General features: G+C 48.0%; 1 protein-coding gene and 1 long non-coding RNA gene across 4 annotated transcripts in view; both read left to right on the top strand.

Annotated features, from left to right (window-relative positions):
• LOC115158830 (insulin receptor-like) overlaps window positions 1–25,977 on the top strand; it is a 178,533-nt gene that overhangs the window by 63,233 nt on the left and 89,323 nt on the right. The window lies entirely within an intron of this gene.
• LOC115158831 (uncharacterized) lies at window positions 21,403–22,322 on the top strand. Its single transcript, XR_003868746.1, has 2 exons — window positions 21,403–21,456; window positions 21,493–22,322. It is a non-coding gene; the product is annotated as an uncharacterized LOC115158831 (long non-coding RNA).

The following is a 25,977-nucleotide window of genomic DNA, read 5'->3' as shown; positions in this document are numbered from 1 at the left end:
CTTTCCATTGAGCGGCTCCATCTCTCTCTCTCTCATCCGCTGACATGGAGCGGCTCCATCCCTCTCTCTCTCATCCGCTGACATGGAGCGGCTCCATCCTCTCTCTCTCCTCATCCGCTGACATTGAGCGGCTCCATCCTCTCTCTCTCATCCGCTGACATTGAGCGGCTCCATCTCTCTCTCTCTCATCCACTTGCCATGAGCGGCTCCATCTCTCTCTCTCTCATCCGCTGACATTGAGCGGCTCATTCTCTCTCTCTCTCTCATCCGCTGACATTGAGCGGCTCCATCTCTCTCTCTTCTCTCATCCGCTGACATTGAGCGGCTCCATCTCTCTCTCTCTCTCATCCGCTGACATTGAGCGGCTCCATCTCTCTCTCTCTCATCCACTTTCCATTGAGCGGCTCCATCTCTCTCTCTCTCTCATCCGCTGACATTGAGCGGCTCCATCTCTCTCTCTCTCTCATCCGCTGACATTGAGCGGCTCCATCTCTCTCTCTCTCTCATCCGCTGACATTGAGCGGCTCCATCTCTCTCTCTCTCATCCGCTGACATTGAGCGGCTCCATCTCTCTCTCTCTCATCCGCTGACATGAGCGGCTCCATCTCTCTCTCTCTCATCCGCTGACATTGAGCGGCTTCCATCTCTCTCTCTCTCTCATCCGCTGACATTGAGCGCTCCATCTCTCTCTCTCTCTCATCCGCTGACATTGAGCGCTCCATCTCTCTCTCTCTCATCGCTGACATTGAGCGGCTCCATCTCTCTCTCTCTCATCCACTTTCCATTGAGGGCTCCATCTCTCTCTCTCTCTCATCCGCTGACATTGAGCAGGCTCCATCTCTCTCTCTCTCTCATCCGCTGACATTGAGCGGCTCCATCTCTCTCTCTCTCTCATCCGCTGACATTGAGCGGCTCCATCTCTCTCTCTCTCATCCGCTGACATTGAGCGGCTCCATCTCTCTCTCTCTCATCCGCTGACATTGAGCGGCTCCATCTCTCTCTCTCTCATCCACTTTCATTGAGCGGCTCCATCTCTCTCTCTCTCTCATCCGCTGACATTGAGCGGCTCCATCTCTCTCTCTCTCTCATCCGCTGACATGAGCGGCTCCATCTCTCTCTCTCTCTCATCCGCTGACATTGAGCGGCTCCATCTCTCTCTCTCTCTCATCCGCTGACAATTGAGCGGCTCCATCTCTCTCTCTCTCATCCGCTGACATTGAGCGGCTCCATCTCTCTCTCTCTCATACGCTGACATTGAGCGGCTCCATCTCTCTCTCTCATCATCCGCTGACATTGAGCGGCTCCATCTCTCTCTCTCTCTCCGCTGACATTGAGCGGCTCCATCTCTCTCTCTCCTCATCCGCTGACATTGAGCGGCTCCATCTCTCCTCTCTCTCTCACTCCGCTTACATTGAGCGGCTCCATCTCTCTCTCTCTCATCCCGCTTACATTGAGCGGCTCCATCTCTCTCCTCTCTCATCCGCTGACATTGAGCGGCTCCATCTCTCTCTCTCTCTCATCCGCTGACATTGAGCGGCTCCATCTCTCTCTCTCTCATCCGCTGACATTGAGCGCCTCCTCCTCTCTCTCTCTCACCCGCTTACATTGAGCGGCTCCATCTCTCTCTCTCTCTCATCCGCTTACATTGAGCGGCTCCATCTCTCTCTCTCTCATCCAGCTGACATTGAGCGGCTCCATCTCTCTCTCTCTCATCCACTGACATTGAGCGGCTCCATCTCTCTCTCCTCTCATCCGCTGACATTGAGCGGCTCCATCTCTCTCTCTCTCATCCACTGACATTGAGCGGCTCCATCTCTCTCTAGGCTCTCTCTCTCTCATCCACTGACATTGAGCGGCTCCATCTCTCTCTCTCTCTCATCCGCTGACATTGAGCGGCTCCATCTCTCTCTCTCTCATCCGCTGACATTGAGCGGCTCCATCTCTCTCTCTCTCATCCGCTGACATTGAGCGGCTCCATCTCTCTCTCTCTCATCCACTGACATTGAGCGGCTCCATCTCTCTCTCTCTCATCCGCTGACATTGAGCGGCTCCATCTCTCTCTCTCTCATCCACTGACATTGAGCGGCTCCATCTCTCTCTCTCTCATCCGCTGACATTGAGCGGCTCCATCTCTCTCTCTCTCATCCGCTGACATTGAGCGGCTCCATCTCTCTCTCTCTCATCCTCTGACATTGAGCGGCTCCATCTCTCTCTCTCTCATCCACTGACATTGAGCGGCTCCATCTCTCTCTCTCATCTGCTGACATTGAGCGGCTCCATCTCTCTCTCTCATCTGCTGACATTGAGCGGCTCCATCTCTCTCTCTCTCATCCACTTTCCATTGAGCGGCTCCATCTCTCTCTCTCTCATCCACTTTCCATTGAGCGGCTCCATCTCTCTCTCTCTCTCATCTGCTGACATTGAGCGGCTCCATCTCTCTCTCTCTCTCATCCGCTGACATTGAGCGGCTCCATCTCTCTCTCTCTCTCATCCGCTGACATTGAGCGGCTCCATCTCTCTCATCCGCTGACATTGAGCGGCTCCATCTCTCTCTCTCTCATCCGCTGACATGGAGCGGCTCCATCTCTCTCTCTCTCATCCGCTGACATCGAGGCCCAGTGTGGTTTTCTTTAAACTTTATTTTCAGTCGGAGGGTGTAAAAAAAGGAAGGAAGGAGGGAGGGAAGGAAGGAGGAAGGGAAGGAAGGAAGGAAGGAGGGAGGGAAGGAAGGTGGACCCGGCCGTGACGAGTGCTGCCTGCAAACGGGTAGACCGTGAGAAAAGAGAAGAGGGGGCAAAAAACAAAGAACAACAAACATGGCTGTGCTTTTCAAGTGTGGCTCCCAGGTACACACAGCATCCCTGCTCCTGCACATTCATCACAGGACAGAAGGGAAGAAAAAGGCTACATGGCCCAACCAGTTGTTAGGCTAGTTAGACGATGGTAGTCGGTGGCCATTTTTGTATTTTTCCCTCCCCAGGTTCTCACAGGATGGAGCATTCTAGAACTCCTCTGAGATGGAACTTGCAGGCACATGTAGGCTGAGAGGACATGGCTGTCTGATCTCTAGTATGACCAGCACTAGTCTGGGGTCACTGCCCACCAGTGCTATGCTTGTTATAGGTGGTTCAGCCCACTGTCTCACGTCAGATACTCAGTCGACCACGCCCACAAGCAGTATTTTACGTTGACCCCCGTTGTAAAAGAGCCAACTTCATATGGAGCGGGCAAGCCGGAAGAACAATTATCACTGAATTATATCCCAGTGAATTATTGTAATGTTTGTGTCAATGAATCCCATAAGGGATGGGTTGCCAGCTGGCGATTTGACACAAATAAGCTCGCCGCCATAGGACTCTAGAGCAGTGGAAATGCCTTCTCTGGAGTGCATTACATTTTAGTCATTTAGCAAACGCTCTTATCCAGAGCGACTTGAAGCGAGTGTTGAATCAAACTTTACTATCTGGCAGTCCGACAGATGACTCTGGGTTTGGCAGATGCCAGGACAATGCTACCTGCCCCAATGCATATTGCCAACTGTAAAGTTTGGTGGAGGAGGAATAATGGTCTGGGGCTGTTTTTCATGGTTCGGACTAGGCCCCTTAGTTCCAGTGAAGGGAAATCTTAACGCTACAGCATACAATGATATTCTAGAAGATTCTGTACTTCCAACTTTGAGGCAACTGTTTGGGAAAGGCCCTTTCCTGTTTCAGCATGCCCCCGTGCACAAAGCGAGGTCCGTACAAAAAATGGTTTGTCGAGATTGGTGTTTAAGAACTTGACTGGCCTGCACAGAGCCCTGACCTTAACCCCATCGAACACCTTTGTGATGAATTGGCATGCCGACTACAGATCATTTTTTAAAAATGTCATCCGTTTAGTAACACAACAAAACGTGGAGTAAGTTGAGGGGTATGAATACTTTCTGACAGCACCGTACAGCACCACCACTGTGTTAAACTATTAAGGGCACATTCCTTGAATTGCACCCCCTTCTTTTGTCCTCAGAACAGCCTCAATCCGGGAAACTGTTGAGCGTGTAAAACCCAGCAGCGTTGCTGTTCTTGACACAAACCGGTGCGCAGACATTAAAATGGAATTCAACAATGTTCAAAAATGTATTGAACTTAATAGGAAATCAACTAAATGTATTGAACTTAATAGAAAATGCATTTAATTTGCCCAGGTGAATGACATTAACTATATGCATCAGTGATTTTGTATTTTCCTGCAACTTTCTGAAACGGTGCAGGAATGCGTGTGTGTTTGTGTCTACACTTTGTTCAGCCGTTAAACGCTAATGATAACCTTTCTTCTGGTAGGGAGGGAAAGGCTTTCAGAATTAAATGTTAAATAACTACAAAGTAGGTTTTATCAATGACATCAATATTATTTGCATCAATCCAGTGGCAATTTGTTTTGCAAACACTGCAATCACATGAGCTCTACAGAAACACCGCTAACCAAACACAGGCTCTTCATGCTGGTGCTGGACTTGTTTTAAAGGGTAACTACACCAAACACGGGCTCTTCATGCTGGTGCTGGACTTGTTTTAAAGGGTAACTACACCAAACACGGGCTCTTCATGCTGGTGCTGGACTTGTTTTAAAGGGTAACTACACCAAACACGGGCTCTTCATGCTGGTGCTGGACTTGTTTTAAAGGGTAACTACACCAAACACGGGCTCTTCATGCTGGTGCTGGACTTGTTTTAAAGGGTAACTACACCAAAAAAATCTAAATTTCTTCACTTTTGAGGTCTGGGGAAAATAGGTCTCGTGATGTGGTTTTTAGGCATTGTTGTGGATTTAGAAAATCCAATGTATTTATAGATTAGAAAAGTTATTTTATTATAGCAAATTGTACAAATATAATGGAATCAGGCCAACAATCAGATTTTTTATTTTCGGGGGGGGGCCCTAATGTGCTCTGTGCAGAGGAGCAGGGGTTTGGTTTCTCTCATACTTGAACTTTGACCCAGATCTTTTTCCTCTTTGGGGGTTTGAAATGACCCCATGCCTGGCATAACTTGTGCTGCGACTAAATAAATGGTCTTGATTATGTTTGTGTGTGGTGGGTGCTTTATTTGTGTGTGCAGTGCATGTAGTCTAGGTGGTGTAAGATTGTGTATTTACTCTGTTGTAGATTAGTGTGTTTGTTTACAGTATGTGCTTGTGTATTTATGCACAAGGACATGTTAACATTCCTTTGTGTGTGTGTGTGTGTGTGTGTGTGTGTTCAGCAGGTAGGGGTGTGTGTGTGTGTGTGTGTGTGTGTGTGTGTGTGGGAAGTGCATGTTACATTGGTTGTATGTGGACAGGAACTGTGAATCCCTGGCCTGGAGAGTTCCTATAGATCACTTCACACACAGTTACACACTTGGTATTACACACACACACACACACACACACACACACACACACACACACACACACACACACACACACACACACACACACACACTACTTATCAGAGATAAAACACACACACAAACACACACACCAGCTTTTAGAAATACACTATTCTATTCAGTAACACACTGCATCACAGCATACACATTAGAGGTCGACCTCTACTACACATACAATATACACTCCCTATGTGTACTCTTTCTCTCTCTCTTTCCCACTATCTCTCTCTTATTCATTAGTCACTGGGCTGTTCCCCTTTTTTGTTTTGAATGACCATGAATATGATTATCTTATGAGAGAATAAGAGAGAGCAGTATAGGAGGAGAAGTGTACCGTGGCTGCCTGCATACAGAATATAAATAAACAAATAATCATTTGCAGTGTGTGTGTGTACACTACCGTTCAAAAGTTTGGGGTCACTTAGAAATGTCCTTGTTTTTTTTTTAAATAACGTCAAATTGATCCCAAATACGGTGTAGACATTGTTAATGTTGTAAATGACTATTGTAGCTGGAAACGGCAGATAAAAAAAAAATGGAATATCTGCATAGGCGTACAGAGGCCCATTATCAGCAACCATCACTCCTGTGTTCAAATGGCAAGTTGTGTTAACTAATCCAAGTTGATAATTTTGAAAGGCTAATTGATCGTTAGAAACCTTTTTGCAATTATGTTAGCACAGCTGAAAACGCTTGTCCTGATTTAAGAAGCAATAAAACTGGCCTTCTTTAGACTAGTTGAGTATCTGGAGCATCAGCATTTGTGGGATCGATTACAGGCTCAAAATGGCCAGAAACAAAGAACTTTGTTCTGAAACTCGTCAGTCTATTCTTGTTCTGAGAAATGAAGGCTATTCCTTGTGAGAAATTGCCAAGAAACGGAAGATCTCGTACAACGCTGTGTACTACTCCCTTCACAGAACAGCGCAAACTGGCTCTAACCAGAATAGGAAGAGGAGTGGGAGGCCCCGGTGCACAACTGAGGAAGAGGACAAGTACATTAGTGTCTAGTTTGAGAAACAGACGCCTCACACGTCCTCAACTGGCAACTTCATTAAATAGTACCCGCAAAACACCAGTCTCAATGTCAACAGTGAAGAGGCAACTCCGGGATGCTGGCCTTCTAGGCAGAGTTCCCCTGTCCAGTGTCTGTGTTCTTCTGCCCGTCTTAATCTTTTATTTTTATTGGCCAGTCTGAGATATGTATTTTTCTTTGCAACTCTGCATAGGGCAGTTTAAAATGTTTTTTTAATGGAATATCTACATAGGCATACAAAGGCCCATTATCAGCAACCATCACTCCTGTGTTTTTATGGAATATGTAGATATTCCATAAAAGAATCAGCCGTTTCCAGCTACAATAGTCATTTAAAACATTAAGAATGTCTACACTGTATTTCTGATCAATTTGGTGTTATTTTAATGGTCAAAAAATGTGCTTTTCTTTAAAAGAAAACAAGGACATTTCTAAGTGACCCCAAACTTTTGAACAGATAGTGTACGTACATTCAGAACGCCGTACATTCAGAACGCCGTACATTCAGAACGCCGTACATTCAGAACGCCGTACATGTGACAGTGATAACTCCTGTGCTTTGACCACGCCTGAGCTGCTGTGGGAAAGGACAAGGTCACGTTCCTTCCAGACCCTACCCTGTCAGACTTCACCCATCTGTTCCCAAGTCCTGGGACTGGGAGGTTGGAGGGCTGGGAGGTTGGAGGGCTGGGAGGTTGGAGGGCTGGGAGGTTGGAGGGCTGGGAGGTTGGAGGGCTGGGAGGTTGGAGGGTTGGGGCTGGGAGGTTGGAGGACTGGGGCTGGGAGGTTGGAGGACTGGGGCTGGGAGGTTGGAGGACTGGGGCTGGGAGGTTGGAGGACTGGGGCTGGAAGGTTGGAGGGCTGGGAGGTTGGAAGGTTGGAGGGCTGGGAGGTTGGAAGGTTGGAGGGCTGGGAGGTTGGAGGGCTGGGAGGTTGGAGGGCTGGGAGGTTGGAGGGCTGGGAGGTTGGAGGGCTGGGAGGTTGGAGGGCTGGGAGGTTGGAGGGCTGGGAGGTTGGGAGGTTGGAGGGCTGGGAGGTTGGAGGACTGGGAGGTTGGAGGGCTGGGAGGTTGGAGGGCTGGGAGGTTGGAGGACTGGGAGGTTGGAGGGCTGGGAGGTTGGAGGGCTGGGGCTGGGAGGTTGGAGGGCTGGGAGGTTGGAGGGTTGGGGTTGGGATTTGGAGGGCTGGGAGGTTGGAGGACTGGGGCTGGGAGGTTGGAGGGTTGGGGCTGGGAGGTTGGAGGGTTGGGGTTGGAGGGCTGGGAGGCTGAGGAGGCTGGAGGCTGCCTTGACTAAGTGGAGGTGAAATAGAAGAGGAGGTGGGGGTGCTGGCTGGGAGCAGAGGGGGAGCAATAACAGATAAAAGCCAAGAGGATATGAGAGGAGGGAAGGGGGGGGTGGGGCGGTGAGAGAGAGGAGGAAACACTGGTGCCAGGTCAAAGTCGGCCCGGAACTAGTGCTGTTGGAGAACTTGACAGAATGTACTTCCTGATTCTTTCCTCCTAGTGTGGCTTAGCTTCCTGCTGCAGGGTTATGGATGGGCCCTGGGGGGCCCTGGGGGGGGGGGGGGGGGGGGGGGCTGAGTGTGTGTGGCCTTAATGTAATGAGAGGGAGAGATGGTTGCATAAGGTGTACAAGGAAAACATGTTCCCCTAGCCAGAGGAGAGGAAGCGAGGGGAGTGTCAGAAGGATCAGATGGCCCCACCGCTGGTTGGCTGTTCTGTAAACCTTTCCCAACACACACACACACACACACACACACACACACACACACACACACACACACACACACACACACACACACACACACACACACTACAAAGCATGTGGAGGACAGGACAGGTGGTATTTGGTTCAGGTATTGATTAAGCTGTAATAGTCATGCAAGTAGGTAGATTATAGTACCAGTACTGTTCTCCTGTCCAGTTATGTCATCAGCCCCTACAGTAGCATCAGCCGCTACAGTAGCATCAGCCGCTACAGTAGCATCAGCCGCTACAGTAGCATCAGCCCCTACAGTAGCACCAGCCCCTACAGTAGCATCAGCCGCTACAGGAGCACCAGCCGCTACAGTAGCACCAGCCCCTACAGTAGCATCAGCCCCTACAGTAGCACCAGCCGCTACAGTAGCATCAGCCCCTACAGTAGCACCGGCCGCTACAGTAGCACCGGCCCCTACAGTAGCACCGGCCCCTACAGTAGCACCGGCCCCTACAGTAGCACCGGCCCCTACAGTAGCACCGGCCCCTACAGTAGCACCGGCCCCTACAGTAGCATCACCCGCTACAGTAGCACCGGCCCCTACAGTAGCATCACCCGCTACAGTAGAACCGGCCCCTACAGTAGCACCGGCCCCTACAGTAGCACCGGCCGCTACAGTAGCACCGGCCCCTACAGTAGCACCGGCCGCTACAGTAGCACCGGCCGCTACAGTAGCACCGGCCGCTACAGTAGCACCGGCCGCTACAGTAGCACCGGCCCCGACAGTAGCCTCGGCCGCTACAGTAGCACCGGCCCCGACAGTAGCCTCGGCCGCTACAGTAGCCTCGGCCGCTACAGTAGCCTCGGCCGCTACAGTAGCCTCGGCCCCTACAGTAGCATCGGCCCCTACAGTAGCACCGGCCGCTACAGTAGCACCAGCCGCTACAGTAGCACCAGCCGCTACAGTAGCATCAGCCGCTACAGTAGCATCAATAGCAGGCAGCAACTCCTTGGATTCAGCATTTCTGTTGGCACGGTAAACACTACAGTACGTGCCTGGCCTGTACTCCTCCCTCCCACACTCCTCTGTGATGAGTAGCGACCTACTCAAAACTACTGTTTCTATTCTATAATATCGCTATGTTTAGTAAAGCTAATGAATCGGTTTCCATATGACACTCAATGATGATCTGATTTGATATATCAGAAATGGATGTCCATTTAAACAAACTGGTTCGGAGCAATGTTCCCTCTACATGTTTTTGTCACTGAGCAAATTTCAGGTCTTGTGAGCGGAAACTTAAAAGTGGTGAGAATTCTGTACAACTGAAGCTGTACCCACTTTAGTGGTCTTCCCTGTGGCTCAGTTGGTAGAGCATGGTGTTTGCAACGCCAGCATGGTGTGTGTGCAACGCCAGGGTTGTGGGTTCGATTCCCACGGGGGGCCAGTACAAAAAAAATACATGAAATGAAATATAGGCATTCACTACTGTAAGTCGCTCTGGATAAGAGCGTCTGCTAAATGACTAAAATGTAAAATGTAAAAATGTTTAAGATTCAGATCTATTGGCTTATTTGCATATTCAAGCCTGACTCAAAATACAACACTGCCCCTTAAACATAAACAAGCTTTTTACCTGACTCGCTTTTCACAGACAGCTTGAAATGTACACGCTTTCTGCTCTTGTAGGAAGCAGTACCCCCCCCCCCCCCCCCCCCCCCCCCCCCCCCCCCCCCCCCCCCCCCCCCAGTACATACCTCTAACTGGGCTAATAACTCACTAACTGTCACAATTATCTTAACGATAATGCGAAATCGTCGTCTGAAAAGGTAGACCAAAACGCAGCAGGTACGTGCAGGCTCATCTTGACTTTTATTCACTTTCAAACTGAACGTACAAAAAAACGAAACCACGAACAACAATAAGGCACAAGGCTAAGCACAGAACAATCACCCACAAATAACAAACACACCCTAATATATGGGACTCTCAATCAAAGGCAGATAGACAACACCTGCCTTCAACTGAGAGTCCCAACCCCAATTAACCAAACATAGAAACAGACATACTAGACTAAACATAGAATACCTGAAAACCAAACAGTGCCCAAAAACCCCGGAATACTTAAACCAAATGCCCCTTCAAGAAACACACCACCCCGAACCACATAAAATGAATACCCTCTGCCACGTCCTGACCAAACTACAATACTAATTAACCCTTATACTGGCCAGGACGTGACACTAACTAGCAAAGAATGTCAACAAATATGGCAACACGCTCATCCACTGGCAGGTGACTGTCACCTCTCTTTGTTTACCTTTTCAGCTCATTTATACAGTGACACACACACACACCCCTCTCTCTAACCCTTCTGTTCCATGTTGATGCTTGCTGTCTCTGGGATCTAAGATCTCTTGGAATGTGTGTATGGCGCCTTCCTAGACCAGATGGCCAGTGCCCTGACCTCTAAAGTCATCTGGGGTCACATTCCCTGGATAATACAGAGGTAATAGGTTACTGAAAACCTTTTGGTATTCTCTGGTTTTCTTTTGGTTCAAGGATCCATCTGACCACCAGAACACCATGAAGGGTGTTCTCTCCAGGGGAAACATTTATGGTTAGGACTGGGTTGTATCTGCATTATTCTGTAAATACGCTGATTATTGCCAAAAGCCGAAACGTGTCGCTTCTACTTTTAGCAATGAAACTCCTGATATTTACCGAAGAGCACAAGCATCAAATGTCCTAGATACTGACTAGACGTGCTTACCGACTACTAGACGTGATTACCGCGAACTAGACGTGATTACCGACTACTAGACGTGATTACCGACTACTAGACGTGATTACCGCGAACTAGACGTGATTACCGACTACTAGACGTGATTACCGACTACTAGACGTGATTACCGCGAACTAGACGTGATTACCGACTACTAGACGTGATTACCGCGAACTAGACGTGATTACCGCGAACTAGACGTGATTACCGACTACTAGACGTGCTTACCGACTACTAGACGTGATTACCGCGAACTAGACGTGATTACCGCGAACTAGACGTGATTACCGACTACTAGACGTGATTACCGACTACTAGACGTGATTACCGCGAACTAGACGTGATTACCGACTACTAGACGTGATTACCGACTACTAGACGTGATTGCCGCGAACTAGACGTGATTGCCGCGAACTAGACGTGATTACCGCGTACTAGACGTGCTTACCGCGTACTAGACGTGCTTACCGCGTACTAGACGTGCTTACCGCCTACTAGACGTGCTTACCGCCTACTAGACGTGCTTACCGCCTACTAGACGTGCTTACCGCCTACTAGACGTGCTTACCGCCTACTAGACGTGCTTACCGCGTACAGTGCATTACTCAGACCCCTTCACTTTTTCAACATTTTGTTACGTTACAGCCTAATTCTAAAATCGATTCAATAGCTTTTTCCCCTCATCAATCTATGCACAATAGCCCATAATGACAAAGAAAAAAATGATTTTGAAAAATGTTTTGAAATGTATAACATTTAAAACTGAAAAATGACATTTATATAAGTATTCAGACACTTTACTCAGTACTTTCGTGAATCTCCTTTGGCAGCGATTACAGCCTCAATTCTGCTTGGGTATGACGCTACAAGCTTGTCACGCCTGTATTTGGGGAGTTTCTCCCATTCTTCTCTGCTGCTCCTCTAAAGCTCTGTCAGGTTGGATGGGGAGCGTCGCTACACAGCTATTTACAGGTCTCTAGAGATGTTCGATCAGGTTCAAGTCCGGGCTCTGGCTGGGCCACTCAAGGACATTCAGAGTTCTCCCAAAGCCACTCCTGCGTTGTCTGCTTAAGATTGTTGTCCTGTTGGAAGGTGAACCTTCGCCCCAGTCTGAGGTTCTGCGCGCTCTGGAGCAGGTTTTCATTAAGGATCTCTCTGTACTTTGCTCCGTTCATCTTTGCTTTGATCCTGACTAGTCTCCCAGTCCCTGCCGCTGAAAAACATGCCCACAGCATGATGCTGCCACCATGCTTCACAGAGATGGTGTCAGGTTTCCTCCAAACGTGACGCTTGGCATTCAGGCCAAATAGTTAAATATTGATTTCATCAGACCAGATCATCTTGATTCTCATGGTCTGAGAGTCCTTTAGGTGCCTTTTGGCAAACTCCAAGCGGGCTGTCATGTGCCTTTTTTACTATGGTAGTGGCCAGACGGATGCCACTCCTCAAAGGCCTGATTGGTGGAGTGCTGCAGAAATGGTTGTCCTTCTGGAAGGTTCTCCCATCTCCACAGAGGAACTCTGGAGCTCTGTCAGAGTGACCATTGGGATCTTGGTCACTTCCCTGACCAAAGCCCTTCTCCATCGATTGCTCAGTTTGGCCAGGCGACCAGCTCTAGGAAGAGTGTTGGTGGTTCCAAACTTCTTCCATTTAAGAATGATGGAGGACACTGTGTTCTTGGGGACCTTCAATGCTGCAGAAGTTGTTTGGTACCCTTCCTCAGATCTGTGCCTTGACACAATCCTGTCTCTGAGCTCTACGGACAATTTGTTTGACCTCACGGCTTGGTTTTTGCTCTGACATACACTGTCAACTGTGGGACCTTATATAGACAGGTGTGTGCCTTTCCAAATCATGTCCAATCAATTGAATTTATCACAGGTGGACTCCAATCAAGTTGTAGAAACATCTCAAGGATGATCAATGGAAACAGGATGCACCTGAGATCAATTTGGAGTCTCATAGCAAAGGGTCTGAAGACTTATTTAAATAAGATAGTTCTGTTTTTTATATTAAAACATTTGCAAGCATTTCTACAAACCTGTTTTCGCTTTGTCATTATGGGGTATTGTGTTTTAGATTGAGGATTTAAAACATATATTTTTTTAAATAAGGCTGTAACTTAATAAAATGTGGAAAAAGGGAAGGGGTCTGAATACTTTCCGAATGCACTGTACTTGACATGATTACCACAGACCAGACATGATTACTGGCGGCGTGGGGCTAAGCCTCCGAGTGCAAGGTCAAAAACAGTTTGTTTCCCTGTACGGATGTTGAACACAGAAGCACTTATCAATGACTTAAGACTATTTAGTTGCTTAAGTTAGAGTTCTGTGTCGTGATTGTATTTGTTTACCATGACTCACCCAGTTAGCTCCCTGTAACAGCTACTGAGTACACTACGGTGATGACAGCTCTCTGTAACAGCTACTGAGTACACTGCGGTGATGACAGCTCCCTGTAACAGCTACTGAGTACACTACGGTGATGACAGCTCCCTGTAACAGCTACTGAGTACACTACGGTGATAACAGCTCTCTGTAACAGCTACTGAGTACACTACGGTGATGACAGATCCCTGTAACAGCTACTGAGTACACTGCGGTGATGACAGCTCTCTGTAACAGCTACTGAGTACACTACGGTGATGACAGATCCCTGTAACAGCTACTGAGTACACTGCGGTGATGACAGCTCTCTGTAACAGCTACTGAGTACACTACGGTGATGACAGATCCCTGTAACAGCTACTGAGTACACTACGGTGATAACAGGAATCATGTTCAAATCCTTTAGAACTCCGTTGGGTTTAAAAGGATTTAACTCCCTGTACACTGTGCAGCCCATGCTGAACCAATCAAATGTTTTTCAAGCCTTGATGAGTGTACGCTTCAGGGAGAAGGGACAGGGGATTGAGCCTGGCATTGGCCTAGTGGCTACTGGCTAGTCTAGTGGCTACTGCTTAGTCTAGTGGCTACTGCTTAGTCTAGTGGCTACTGCTTAGTCTAGTGGCTAGTCTAGTGGCTACTGCTTAGTCTAGTGGCTAGTCTAGTGGCTACTGTTTAGTATAGTGGCTAGTCTAGTGGCTACTGTTTAGTATAGTGGCTAGTCTAGTGGCTACTGTTTAGTATAGTGGCTAGTCTAGTGGCTACTGTTTAGTATAGTGGCTAGTCTAGTGGCTACTGCTTAGTATAGTGGCTAGTCTAGTGGCTACTGCTTAGTCTAGTGGCTACTGCTTAGTCTAGTGGCTAGTCTAGTGGCTACTGCTTAGTCTAGTGGCTGGTCTAGTGGCTACTGCTTAGTCTAGTGGCTGGTCTAGTGGCTAGTCTAGTGGCTGGTCTAGTGGCTACTGCTTAGTCTAGTGGCTGGTCTAGTGGCTAGTCTAGTGGCTAGTCTAGTGGCTGGTCTAGTGGCTACTGCTTAGTCTAGTGGCTGGTCTAGTGGCTACTGCTTAGTCTAGTGGCTAGTCTAGTGGCTGGTCTAGTGGCTAGTCTAGTGGCTAGTCTAGTGGCTGGTCTAGTGGCTAGTCTAGTGGCTGGTCTAGTGGCTGGTCTAGTGGTTACTGCTTAGTCTAGTGGCTAGCCTAGTGGCTACTGCTTAGTCTAGTGGCTAGCCTAGTGGCTACTGCTTAGTCTAGTGGCTAGCCTAGTGGCTACTGCTTAGTCTAGTGGCTAGCCTAGTGGCTACTGCTTAGTCTAGTGGCTAGTCTAGTGGCTACTGCTTAGTCTAGTGGCTAGTCTAGTGGCTACTGCTTAGTCTAGTGGCTAGTCTAGTGGCTACTGCTTAGTCTAGTGGCTACTGCTTAGTCTAGTGGCTAGTCTAGTGGCTACTGCTTAGTCTAGTGGCTAGTCTAGTGGCTACTGCTTAGTCTAGTGGCTAGTCTAGTGGCTAGTCTAGTGGCTAGTGGTTGGGCTGTGTGAATGTCTGGGCTGAACATGGAGAAGCACTGAGGTTGTGTGTGAGTAACACAACAACAGGGTGTCCACTGTATAGTGTTTTAGCAGTGGGCTTCACTCCAACAACAGCAGCAGAAAAGGCAGGAAACTCATGGAGGCCTATTGTCCTCTAACTTGAATTCTTCCTGTTCCAGTCACCAATTGCTTTCCTGTATAGCCCTGCCTGCAGCTGCTGATACTGCCAGACAGTAAAGACGGACTTTGAAAATGCAAATGGAAATAATTTTACTGCATCGTTGTTTTAATAGTAGACACACACACACACACACACACACACACACACACACACACACACACACACTAGCGTGAGGTGTTTGGCTTCTGTGGCTCACCTCCTCACACTGAGATGTGAGGACCAGACTGGATACATGAGAGAGGTGGACCAACCCTCTAAGGACGAATAGAGGTTGACTTGCTTATGTTGTTCAAAACAATGTGCAGAATACTTGGTATGCTGCTGTAATGTGGAAACCGATAGTACTCGCCTCTCCACGGTACTGAGAAAAGAGCTATGTTTACAAGCTGTCAGGTTACCATTTTGTCTCTGACATGCAAAACTCACAGCGTTCCTCTCATCCACAGCTCTGTCTCTGACATGCAAAACTCACAGCGTTCCTCTCATCCACAGCTCTGTCTCTGACATGCAAAACTCACAGCGTTCCTCTCATCCACAGCTCTGTCTCTGACATGCAAAACTCACAGCGTTCCTCTCATCCACAGCTCTGTCTCTGACATGCAAAACTCACAGCGTTCCTCTCATCCACAGCTCTGTCTCTGACATGCAAAACTCACAGCGTTCCTCTCATCCACAGCTCTGTCTCTGACATGCAAAACTCACAGCGTTCCTCTCATCCACAGCTCTGTCTCTGACATGCAAAACTCACAGCGTTCCTCTCATCCACAGCTCTGTCTCTGACATGCAAAACTCACAGCGATCCTCTCATCCACAGCTCTGTCTCTGACATGCAAAACTCACAGCGTTCCTCTCATCCACAGCTCTGTCTCTGACATGGAGCTTGTTGTGAGAGAACGTGAGAGGTGGAGACGTGCACCTTTTTATTCTTTGTTTACACTTAAAGCGCTGAGTTGTTTGGCTTTGTTCCCATGCAGCCCAACCAGGTGGCAGGCCGATATCACTGCCATTCGCCTTCCAAAGTGTGATCAGTCAGTCCACTGTACCATGATTCACTGCAGTGAAAAGTATGGAAAAAGCTTGAGGAATTCCTTTTTTGTTGTGCGTTTTTACATTTTATAGTCCTACAAACATACTGAACATTTCCACAATAGAAATGTAATAAACGTACGGTGAGATGAGCTCTCTGACCACGTGTGAAGATAAGTCTCTGCTTCTTTCTCCCGAGTATTTGTTTACATTTTTTTGGTTTCAGGAAACTACAGGCTACAGAAGCCTGGCTACTTCTTCATAGTAGACGTTGTTTCCTCACTGCAGTCTTCAGCTGCCCGCATCGTCTTGGCGTCCGTCCCGTATCGTCTTGGCGTCCGTCCCGTATCGGCGTCCGTTGCGTATCGTCTTGGCGTCGTCCCGTATTGTCTTGGCGTCCGTTCCGTATCGTCTTGGCGTCCGTCGCATTACGTCTTGGCGTCCGTCGCGTATCGTCTTGGCGTCCGCCCCGTATCGTCTTGGCGTCCGTTCCGTATCGTCTTGGCGTCCGTCCCGTATCGTCTTGGCGTCCGTCGCGTATCATCTTGGCGTCCGTATCGTCTTGTCGTCCGTCCCGTATCGTCTTGTCGTCCGTCCCGTATCGTCTTGTCGTCCGTCGCGTATCGTCTTGTCGTCCGTCGCGTATCGTCTTGGCGTCCGTATCGTCTTGGCGTCCGTCGCATATCGTCTTGGCGTCCGCCCCGTATCGTCTTGGCGTCCGCCACGTATCGTCTTGGCGTCCGTCGCGTAGGATTGCTTGGCGTCCGCCGTCATCAATGCACTTATTGATGAAGCCTATGACAGATCTGGTGTACTCCTCAATCCCGGAACATATTCCAGTCTGTGCGAGCAAATCAATCCTGTAGTTTAGCATCTGCTTCATCTGACCACTTTTTTTTATTGATCTAGTCACTGGTGTTTTAATTTTCGCTTGTAAGCAGGAATCAGGAGGATTGAATTATGGTCAGATTAGCCAAATGGGGGGTGAGGGAGAGCTTTGTATGCGACTCTGTGTGTGAAGTAAAGGTAGTCCAGAGTTTTTTTTCCCCTCTGGTTGCGCATTTAACATGTTGATAGAAATTTGGTAAAACTGATTTTAAGTTTCCCTGCATTAAAGTCCCCGGCCACGAGGAGCACCGCCTCTGAGTGAGCATTTTCTTGTTTGCTTATGGTGGAATACAGCTCATTCAATGCAGTCTTAGTGCCAGCCTCTGACTGGTGGTATGTAAACAGTTACGAAGAATATAGATGAAAACTCTCGGTAGGTAATGTGGTCTACAGTTTATCATGAGAAACTCTACCTCAGGCGAGCAATAGCTCGAGACTTCCTTAGATATCGTGCACCAGCTGTTGTTTACAAAAATACATAGACCGCCGCCCCTGGTCTTACCAGACGCCGCTGTTTTATCCTGCCGATACATCGTATAACCAGCCAGCTGTATGTTGATAATGTCGTCGTTAAGCCACGACTCCGTGAAGCATAAGATGTTACAGTTTTTAATGTCCCGTTGGTAGTTTAATCTTCCCAGTAACTCATCCATTTTATTGTCCAAAGATTGCATGTTTGCTAGCAGAATTGAGGGAAGTGGGGGGGTTTATTCGATCGCCTCCGACTTCTCAGAAGGCAGCCTGCTCTCCGGCCTCTTTCTATGCCTCCTCTTCATGCAGATCACTGGGGTCTGGGCCTGTTCCCGAGGGAGCTGTATATCCTCCGCCTCGGGCTCGTCAGAGTCGTGAAAGAAGAAAGAGGATTCTGCCAGTCCGTGGTGAGTAATTGAAAGTCCTGATGTCCAGAAGTTATTTTCGCTTATAAGAGACGGTAGCGGCAAAATTATTTACAAAAAGTTACAACAACGAGGGTAAACGAATCGGTTGGGGGCACGTAAAGCGTCTGCTTTCTGCTCCCGCGCCATCCTAGCATAGAGTAGCCTGGGTCCTCGCTCTCTGTTTTTCCTCTGGTCCTCTTTCCTCCTTCCTCTGAGCCCTCTGGTGCGCTGCTGTGGTATTCAGACACACTGGAATTTCTGGGCCTCAAAATGATAGACCAAACTTGTCAGCCCTGGCTCGAGTTACTGCAAAACATGGCTGATGCATTTAGTGCGTGTATGTGTGTGATTGGTGGGGCCCTGAGGTTCTGAGTGTGCTCGTGTGTGATTGGTTGGGCAGTGAGGTTCTGAGTGCGCTTGTGTGTGATTGGTTGGGCAGTGAGGTTCTGAGTGTGCTCGTGTGTGATTGGTTGGGCAGTGAGGTTCTGAGTGTGCTCGTGTGTGATTGGTTGGGCAGTGAGGTTCTGATTTTGATTTGATTTGAGACCCGCACGCACCTGCACGCCCAGACACACACACGCCCACATACGACACACACGCCCACATACGACACACACGCCCACATACGACACACACGCCCACATACGACACACACACACACACACACACACACACATACGACACACACACGCATACGACACACACACACACACACGACACACATACGACACACACGACACACATACGACACACACACGACACACACACACGACACACACACACGACACACACGACACACACACACAAAGACACACACACACACGACACACACAAAGACACACACGACACACACAAAGACACACACAACACACACAAAGACACACGACACACACACACGACACACACACACTCAAGAGACACACACACACACACTCAAGAGACACACACACACACACTCAAGAGACACACACACATACACTCAAGAGACACACACACATACACTCAAGAGACACACACACATACACTCAAGAGACACACACACATACACTCAAGAGACACACACACACACACACTCAAGAGACACACACACACACACACACACACACACACACACACACACTCAAGAAACCCACACACACAAGAAACACACACACACAAGAAACACACACAAGAAACACACACACACAAGAAACACACACACGACACACACAAGAAACACACACACAAACACACACACAAGAGAAACACACACACGACACACACAAGAAACACACACACAAGAGAAACACACAGGAAACACACACTAAACACACACACAAGAAACACACACTAAACACACACACAAGAAACACACACACACACACAAGAAACACACACACACAAGAAACACACACACACAAGAAACCCACACACACACACACGAGAAACACACACACACACACGAGAAACACACACACACAAGAAACACACACACACACACACACACACACACACACACACGAGAAACACACACACACACACACACACGAGAAACACACACACACACGAGAAACACACACACACACGAGAAACACACACACACAAGAAACACACACACACAAGAAACACACACAAGAAACACACACACACAAGAAACACACACACGACACACACAAGAAACACACACACAAACACACACACAAGAGAAACACACACACGACACACACAAGAAACACACACACAAGAGAAACACACAGGAAACACACACTAAACACACACACAAGAAACACACACTAAACACACACACAAGAAACACACACAAAAGAAACACACACACAAGAAACACACACTAAACACACACACAAGAAACACACACACACAAGAAACCCACACACACACACACACAAGAAACCCACACACACAAGAAACACACACACACAAGAAACACACACACACACAAGAAACACACACACACAAGAAACACACACACGACACACACAAGAAACACACACACAAACACACACACAAGAGAAACACACACACGACACACACAAGAAACACACACACAAGAGAAACACACAGGAAACACACACTAAACACACACACAAGAAACACACACTAAACACACACACAAGAAACACACACACACACACACAAGAAACACACACACACAAGAAACACACACACACAAGAAACCCACACACACACACACAAGAAACACACACACACACACGAGAAACACACACACACAAGAAACACACACACACACACACACACACACACACACACACACACACACACACGAGAAACACACACACACACAAGAAACACACACACACACACACACACACACACACACACACACACACAAGAAACACACACACACACACACACACACACAAACACACACACAAGAGACACACACATGTTAGCTGTGCCAACATAATTGCTTAAGGGTTTTCTAATGATCAATTAGCCTTTTAAAATGATGAACTTGGATTATCTAACACAACGTGCCGGTTGCTGATAATGGCCCTCTGTACGCCTACGTAGATATTCCATAAAAAAATCTGTTGTTTCCACCTACAATAGTCATTTACAACATTAACAATGTCTACACTGTATTTCTGATCAATTTGATGTTATTTTAATGGACAAAAAGGAGCTTTTCTTTAAAAAACAAGGATATTTTCTAAGTGACCCCAAACTTTTGAACGGTAGTGATTATCCCTGTGAGGCTGGCAGGTGAGGCTCGCAGGTGAGGCTGGCAAGTGAGGCTGGCAGGTGAGGCTGACAGGTGAGGCTGACAGGTGAGGCTGACAGGTGGGGCTGGCAGGTGGGGCTGGCAGGTGGGGCTGGCAGGTGGGGCTGGCAGGTGGGGCTGGCAGGTGAGGCTGGCAGGTGAGCTTCTCCCAGACGCCTGTGAGCCTGGCAGGTGAGGCTGGCAGGTGAGGCTCTCCCAGACGCCTGGCAGGTGATCTTCTCCCAGACGCCTGTGAGCCTGGCAGGTGAGCCTGGCAGGTGATCTTCTCCCAGACACCTGTGAGCCTGGCAGGTGAGCTTCTCCCAGATGCTGGCTGCCACATTCTCTCTCTCTCTAAAACCAGTGATGTAGTATCTGTCTTGAAAAAAGTATTCATTAACCACCCTGTGTCCCATCTCTCTTCATCTCCTGCCTCTCTCCTCCTCTTCTCTTCTGGGATTAATCCGTTATTCATGGCGACTAGGACTCTCCTTGGCATGATCTTGGTATTTTAATTGCTAACCAACGCTCCGCCACATTCCGCTTGGCATTTGCCAGAGTCTTATGTGATCTTGACGCATGTGAAAAAATGCCTGAGAGTAACTTTATCAGGTTGTGCTCATATGAACAGGCCAACAAGGACGCAGTATGTAGGGTAACTGAGACACTCCATATTTAACTACTCCAGGTATTTAGGGTACGAGAGAGAGACTTGTCAATGTTCAGCCCCAGGATCATGTGCAAAACATCTTTTTAAAATGGAGGATAGTACATGAATCATTTTCCATTTCAGAATGTAAATGTTTGAGGCCTAGTGAATACTGCCCTGCCAGGTTTGGAGTACGAGGCTGAGGCAGAGTTGGGTCCTCAGCCAGGTTTGGAGTACGAGGCTGAGGCAGACCAAGGTCCTCAGCCAGGTTTGGAGTACGAGGCTGAGGCAGAGTTGGGTCCAGGTTTGGAGTACGAGGCTGAGGCAGAGTTGGGTCCTCAGCCAGGTTTGGAGTACGAGGCTGAGGCAGACCAAGGTCCTCAGCCAGGTTTGGAGTACGAGGCTGAGGCAGAGTTGGGTCCTCAGCCAGGTTTGGAGTACGAGGCTGAGGCAGAGTTGGTTCCTCAGCCAGGTTTGGAGTACGAGCCTGAGGCAGAGTTGGGTCCTCAGCCAGGGCTGCCCTCTTCTTTACCCTCCTCTGCTTTTAAAACTCTGCTCCAGAAACAACTGCTTACCCAGTGGCTGAGGTATTTTCAGGCTGCGTATCCAGTGGCTGAGGTATTTTCAGGCTGCGTACCCAATGGCTGAGGTATTTTCAGGCTGCGTACCCAATGGCTGAGGTATTTTCAGGCTGCGTACCCAGTGGCTGAGGTATTTTCAGGCTGCGTACCCGGTGGCTGAGGTATTTTCAGGTTGCGTACCCAGTGGCTGAGGTATTTTCAGGCAGCGTACCCGGTGGCTGAGGTATTTTCAGGCAGCGTACCCGGTGGCTGAGGTATTTTCAGGCTGCGTATCCAGTGGCTGAGGTATTTTCAGGCTGCGTACCCGGTGGCTGAGGTATTTTCAGGCTGCGTACCCGGTGGCTGAGGTATTTTCAGGCTGCGTACCCAGTGGCTGAGGTATTTGTTTGTGTGTGTACGGCTGGTCTGGAGGCAGGGACACTGTGTATGTCAATAGTCAGCCTGCCGTATTATCCCTGTTGATGTTTTGCATGACCTGGTCTAACCTGCGCAGGCTAGGCCCCCGTCAGTGTTCTCGTGGCAGCATTGCTGTGGCAAAAAAAAAAAAAAAAAATGGCCCTCAGGCAGAATTCTGCATATTTCCATGCAGGAAAAAAATAATATATATATATATATATATATATATAGAGAAAATGGATAAGAAATCTCTTGCTGTCTTTTTTGTAAACGCAGATCTAAAAATGGTTCTTATTGTAATTTCTGCTCGGTATCAGACTCATTTTGTGCTTCAGTTGCACATCTCCACTGAGATGAGAATTTACTGATGGTCATTCTATCAGCAGACAGCACTCTGACTGATGTGGAGCTACTGTTCTCCATCATTCTATCAGCAGACAGCACTCTGACTGATGTGGAGCTACTGTTCCCCATCATTCTATCAGCAGACAGCACTCTGACTGATGTGGAGCTACTGTTCCCCATCATTCTATCAGCAGACAGCACTCTGACTGATGTGGAGCTACTGTTCTCCATCATTCTATCAGCAGACAGCACTCTGACTGATGTGGAGCAACTGTTCTCCATCATTCTATCAGCAGACAGCACTCTGACTGATGTGGAGCTACTGTTCTCCATCATTCTATCAGCAGACAGCACTCTGATGTGGAGCTACTGTTCTCCATCATTCTATCAGCAGACAGCACTCTGACTGATGTGGAGCTACTGTTCTCCATCATTCTATCAGCAGACAGCTCTCTGATGTGGAGCTGCTGTTCTCCATCATTCTATCAGCAGACAGCACTCTGACTGATGTGGAGCTACTGTTCTCCATCATTTTATCAGCAGACAGCTCTCTGACTCATGTGGAGCTACTGTTCCCCATCATTCTATCAGCAGACAGCCCTCTGATGTGGAGCTACTGTTCTCCATCATTCTATCAGCAGACAGCACTCTGACTGATGTGGAGCTACTGTTCTCCATCATTCTATCAGCAGACAGCTCTCTGATGTGGAGCTACTGTTCTCCATCATTCTATCAGCAGACTGCACTCTGACTGATGTGGAGCTACTGTTCTCCATCATTCTATCAGCAGACAGCTCTCTGACTGATGTGGAGCTACTGTTCTCCATCATTCTATCAGCAGACAGCACTCTGATGTGGAGCTACTGTTCTCCATCATTCTATCAGCAGACAGCTCTCTGACTGATGTGGAGCTACTGTTCTCCATCATTCTATCAGCAGACAGCACTCTGACTGATGTGGAGCTACTGTTCTCCATCATTCTATCAGCAGACAGCACTCTGACTGATGTGGAGCTACTGTTCTCAAATCAAATCAAATTTCTTTATATAGCCCTTCGTATATCAGCTGAAATCTCAGTGCTGTACAGAAACCCAGCCTAAAACCCCAAACAGCAAGCAATGCATGTGAAAGAGGCACGGTGGCTAGGAAAAACTCCCTAGGAAAATCTCCCTAGAAAGGCCAAAAACCTAGGAAGAAACCTAGAGAGGAACCAGGCTATGAGGGGTGGCCAGTCCTCTTCTGGCTGTGCCGGGTGGATATTATAACAGAACATGGTCAAGATGTTAAAATGTTCATAAATGACCAGCATGGTCAAATAATAATAATCATTGTAGTTGTCGAGGGTGCAACAAGCACGTCCGGTGAACAGGTCAGGGTTCCGTAGCCGCAGGCAGAACAGTTGAAACTGGAGCAGCAGCATGGCCAGGTGGACTGGGGACAGCAAGGAGTCATCATGCCAGGTAGTCCCGAGGCATGGTCCTAGGGCTCAGGTCCTCCGAGAGAAAGAAAGAAAGAGAGAAAGAGAGAATTAGAGAGAGCATATTTAAATTCACACAGGACACCGGATAAGACAAGAGAATACTCCAGATGAAACAGACTGACCCTAGCCCCCCGGCACATAAACTACTGCAGCATAAATACTCATTCTATCAGCAGACAGCACTCTGACTGATGTGGAGCTACTGTTCTCCATCATTCTATCAGCAGACAGCTCTCTGACTGATGTGGAGCTACTGTTCTCCATCATTCTATCAGCAGACAGCACTCTCTGACTGATGTGGAGCTACTGTTCTCCATCATTCTATCAGCAGACAGCACTCTGATGTGGAGCTACTGTTCTCCATCATTCTATCAGCAGACAGCACTCTGATGTGGAGCTACTGTTCTCCATCATTCTATCAGCAGACAGCACTCTGATGTGGAGCTACTGTTCTCCATCATTCTATCAGCAGACAGCACTCTGACTGATGTGGAGCTACTGTTCTCCATCATTCTATCAGCAGACAGCACTCTGATGTGGAGCTACTGTTCTCCATCATTCTATCAGCAGACAGCGCTCTCTGACTGATGTGGAGCTACTGTTCTCCATCATTCTATCCGCAGACAGCGCTCTCTGACTGATGTGGAGCTACTGTTCTCCATCATTCTATCAGCAAACAGCCCTCTGACTGATGTGGAGCTACTGTTCTCCATCATTCTATTAGCAGACAGCACTCTGACTGATGTGGAGCTACTGTTCTCCATCATTCTATCAGCAGACAGCACTCTGATGTGGAGCTACTGTTCTCCATCATTCTATCAGCAGACAGCACTCTGATGTGGAGCTACTGTTCTCCATCATTCTATCAGCAGACAGCACTCTGATGTGGAGCTACTGTTCTCCATCATTCTATCAGCAGACAGCACTCTGATGTGGAGCTACTGTTCTCCATCATTCTATCAGCAGACAGCACTCTGATGTGGAGCTACTGTTCTCCATCATTCTATCAGCAGACAGCACTCTGACTGATGTGGAGCTACTGTTCTCCATCATTCTATCAGCAGACAGCACTCTGATGTGGAGCTACTGTTCTCCATCATTCTATCAGCAGACAGCGCTCTCTGACTGATGTGGAGCTACTGTTCTCCATCATTCTATCAGCAAACAGCCCTCTGACTGATGTGGAGCTACTGTTCTCCATCATTCTATTAGCAGACAGCACTCTGACTGATGTGGAGCTACTGTTCTCCATCATTCTATCAGCAGACAGCACTCTGATGTGGAGCTACTGTTCTCCATCATTCTATCAGCAGACCGCACTCTGATGTGGAGCTACTGTTCTCCATCATTCTATCAGCAGACAGCACTCTGACTGATGTGGAGCTACTGTTCTCCATCATTCTATCAGCAGACAGCACTCTGATGTGGAGCTACTGTTCTCCATCATTCTATCAGCAGACAGCCCTCTGACTGATGTGGAGCTACTGTTCCCCATCATTCTATCAGCAGACAGCACTCTGACTGATTTGGAGCTACTGTTCTCCATCATTCTATCAGCAGACAGCCCTCTGACTGATGTGGAGCTACTGTTCCCCATCATTCTATCAGCAGACAGCACTCTGACTGATGTGGAGCTACTGTTCTCCATCATTCTATCAGCAGACAGCACGCTGACTGATGTGTACCAACGTTTCTCTGCTACTGTTCTCAGTGTAGCCAGCCTACTTTTCTCTGGTAAAATTCAAGATTAACTTTAAAGCGAAACATTAGGTAATGTAGCTGGCTACATTCTTTCTATAATAAACATCAGAAATATGATGGCCATGCATTGTTTTTGCAAAAATTAAAATACCTTGCTTTTTCATTGTAAGCTCATTTACGTGTGCGGCTGCTAGCCAGATAGCGTTGCATTGATGAAAATGAAGCTATTTTCTGTTGAATGTGTTGCACTAATGTATTTTTCTGTGAAGGAGAACTATAGCTGCAC

Source organism: Salmo trutta, chromosome 22 (genome assembly GCF_901001165.1).
Source record: "Salmo trutta chromosome 22, fSalTru1.1, whole genome shotgun sequence".
Taxonomy (NCBI): Eukaryota; Metazoa; Chordata; class Actinopteri; order Salmoniformes; family Salmonidae; genus Salmo; species Salmo trutta.
This window is presented reverse-complemented; position numbering and strand designations above follow the sequence as displayed.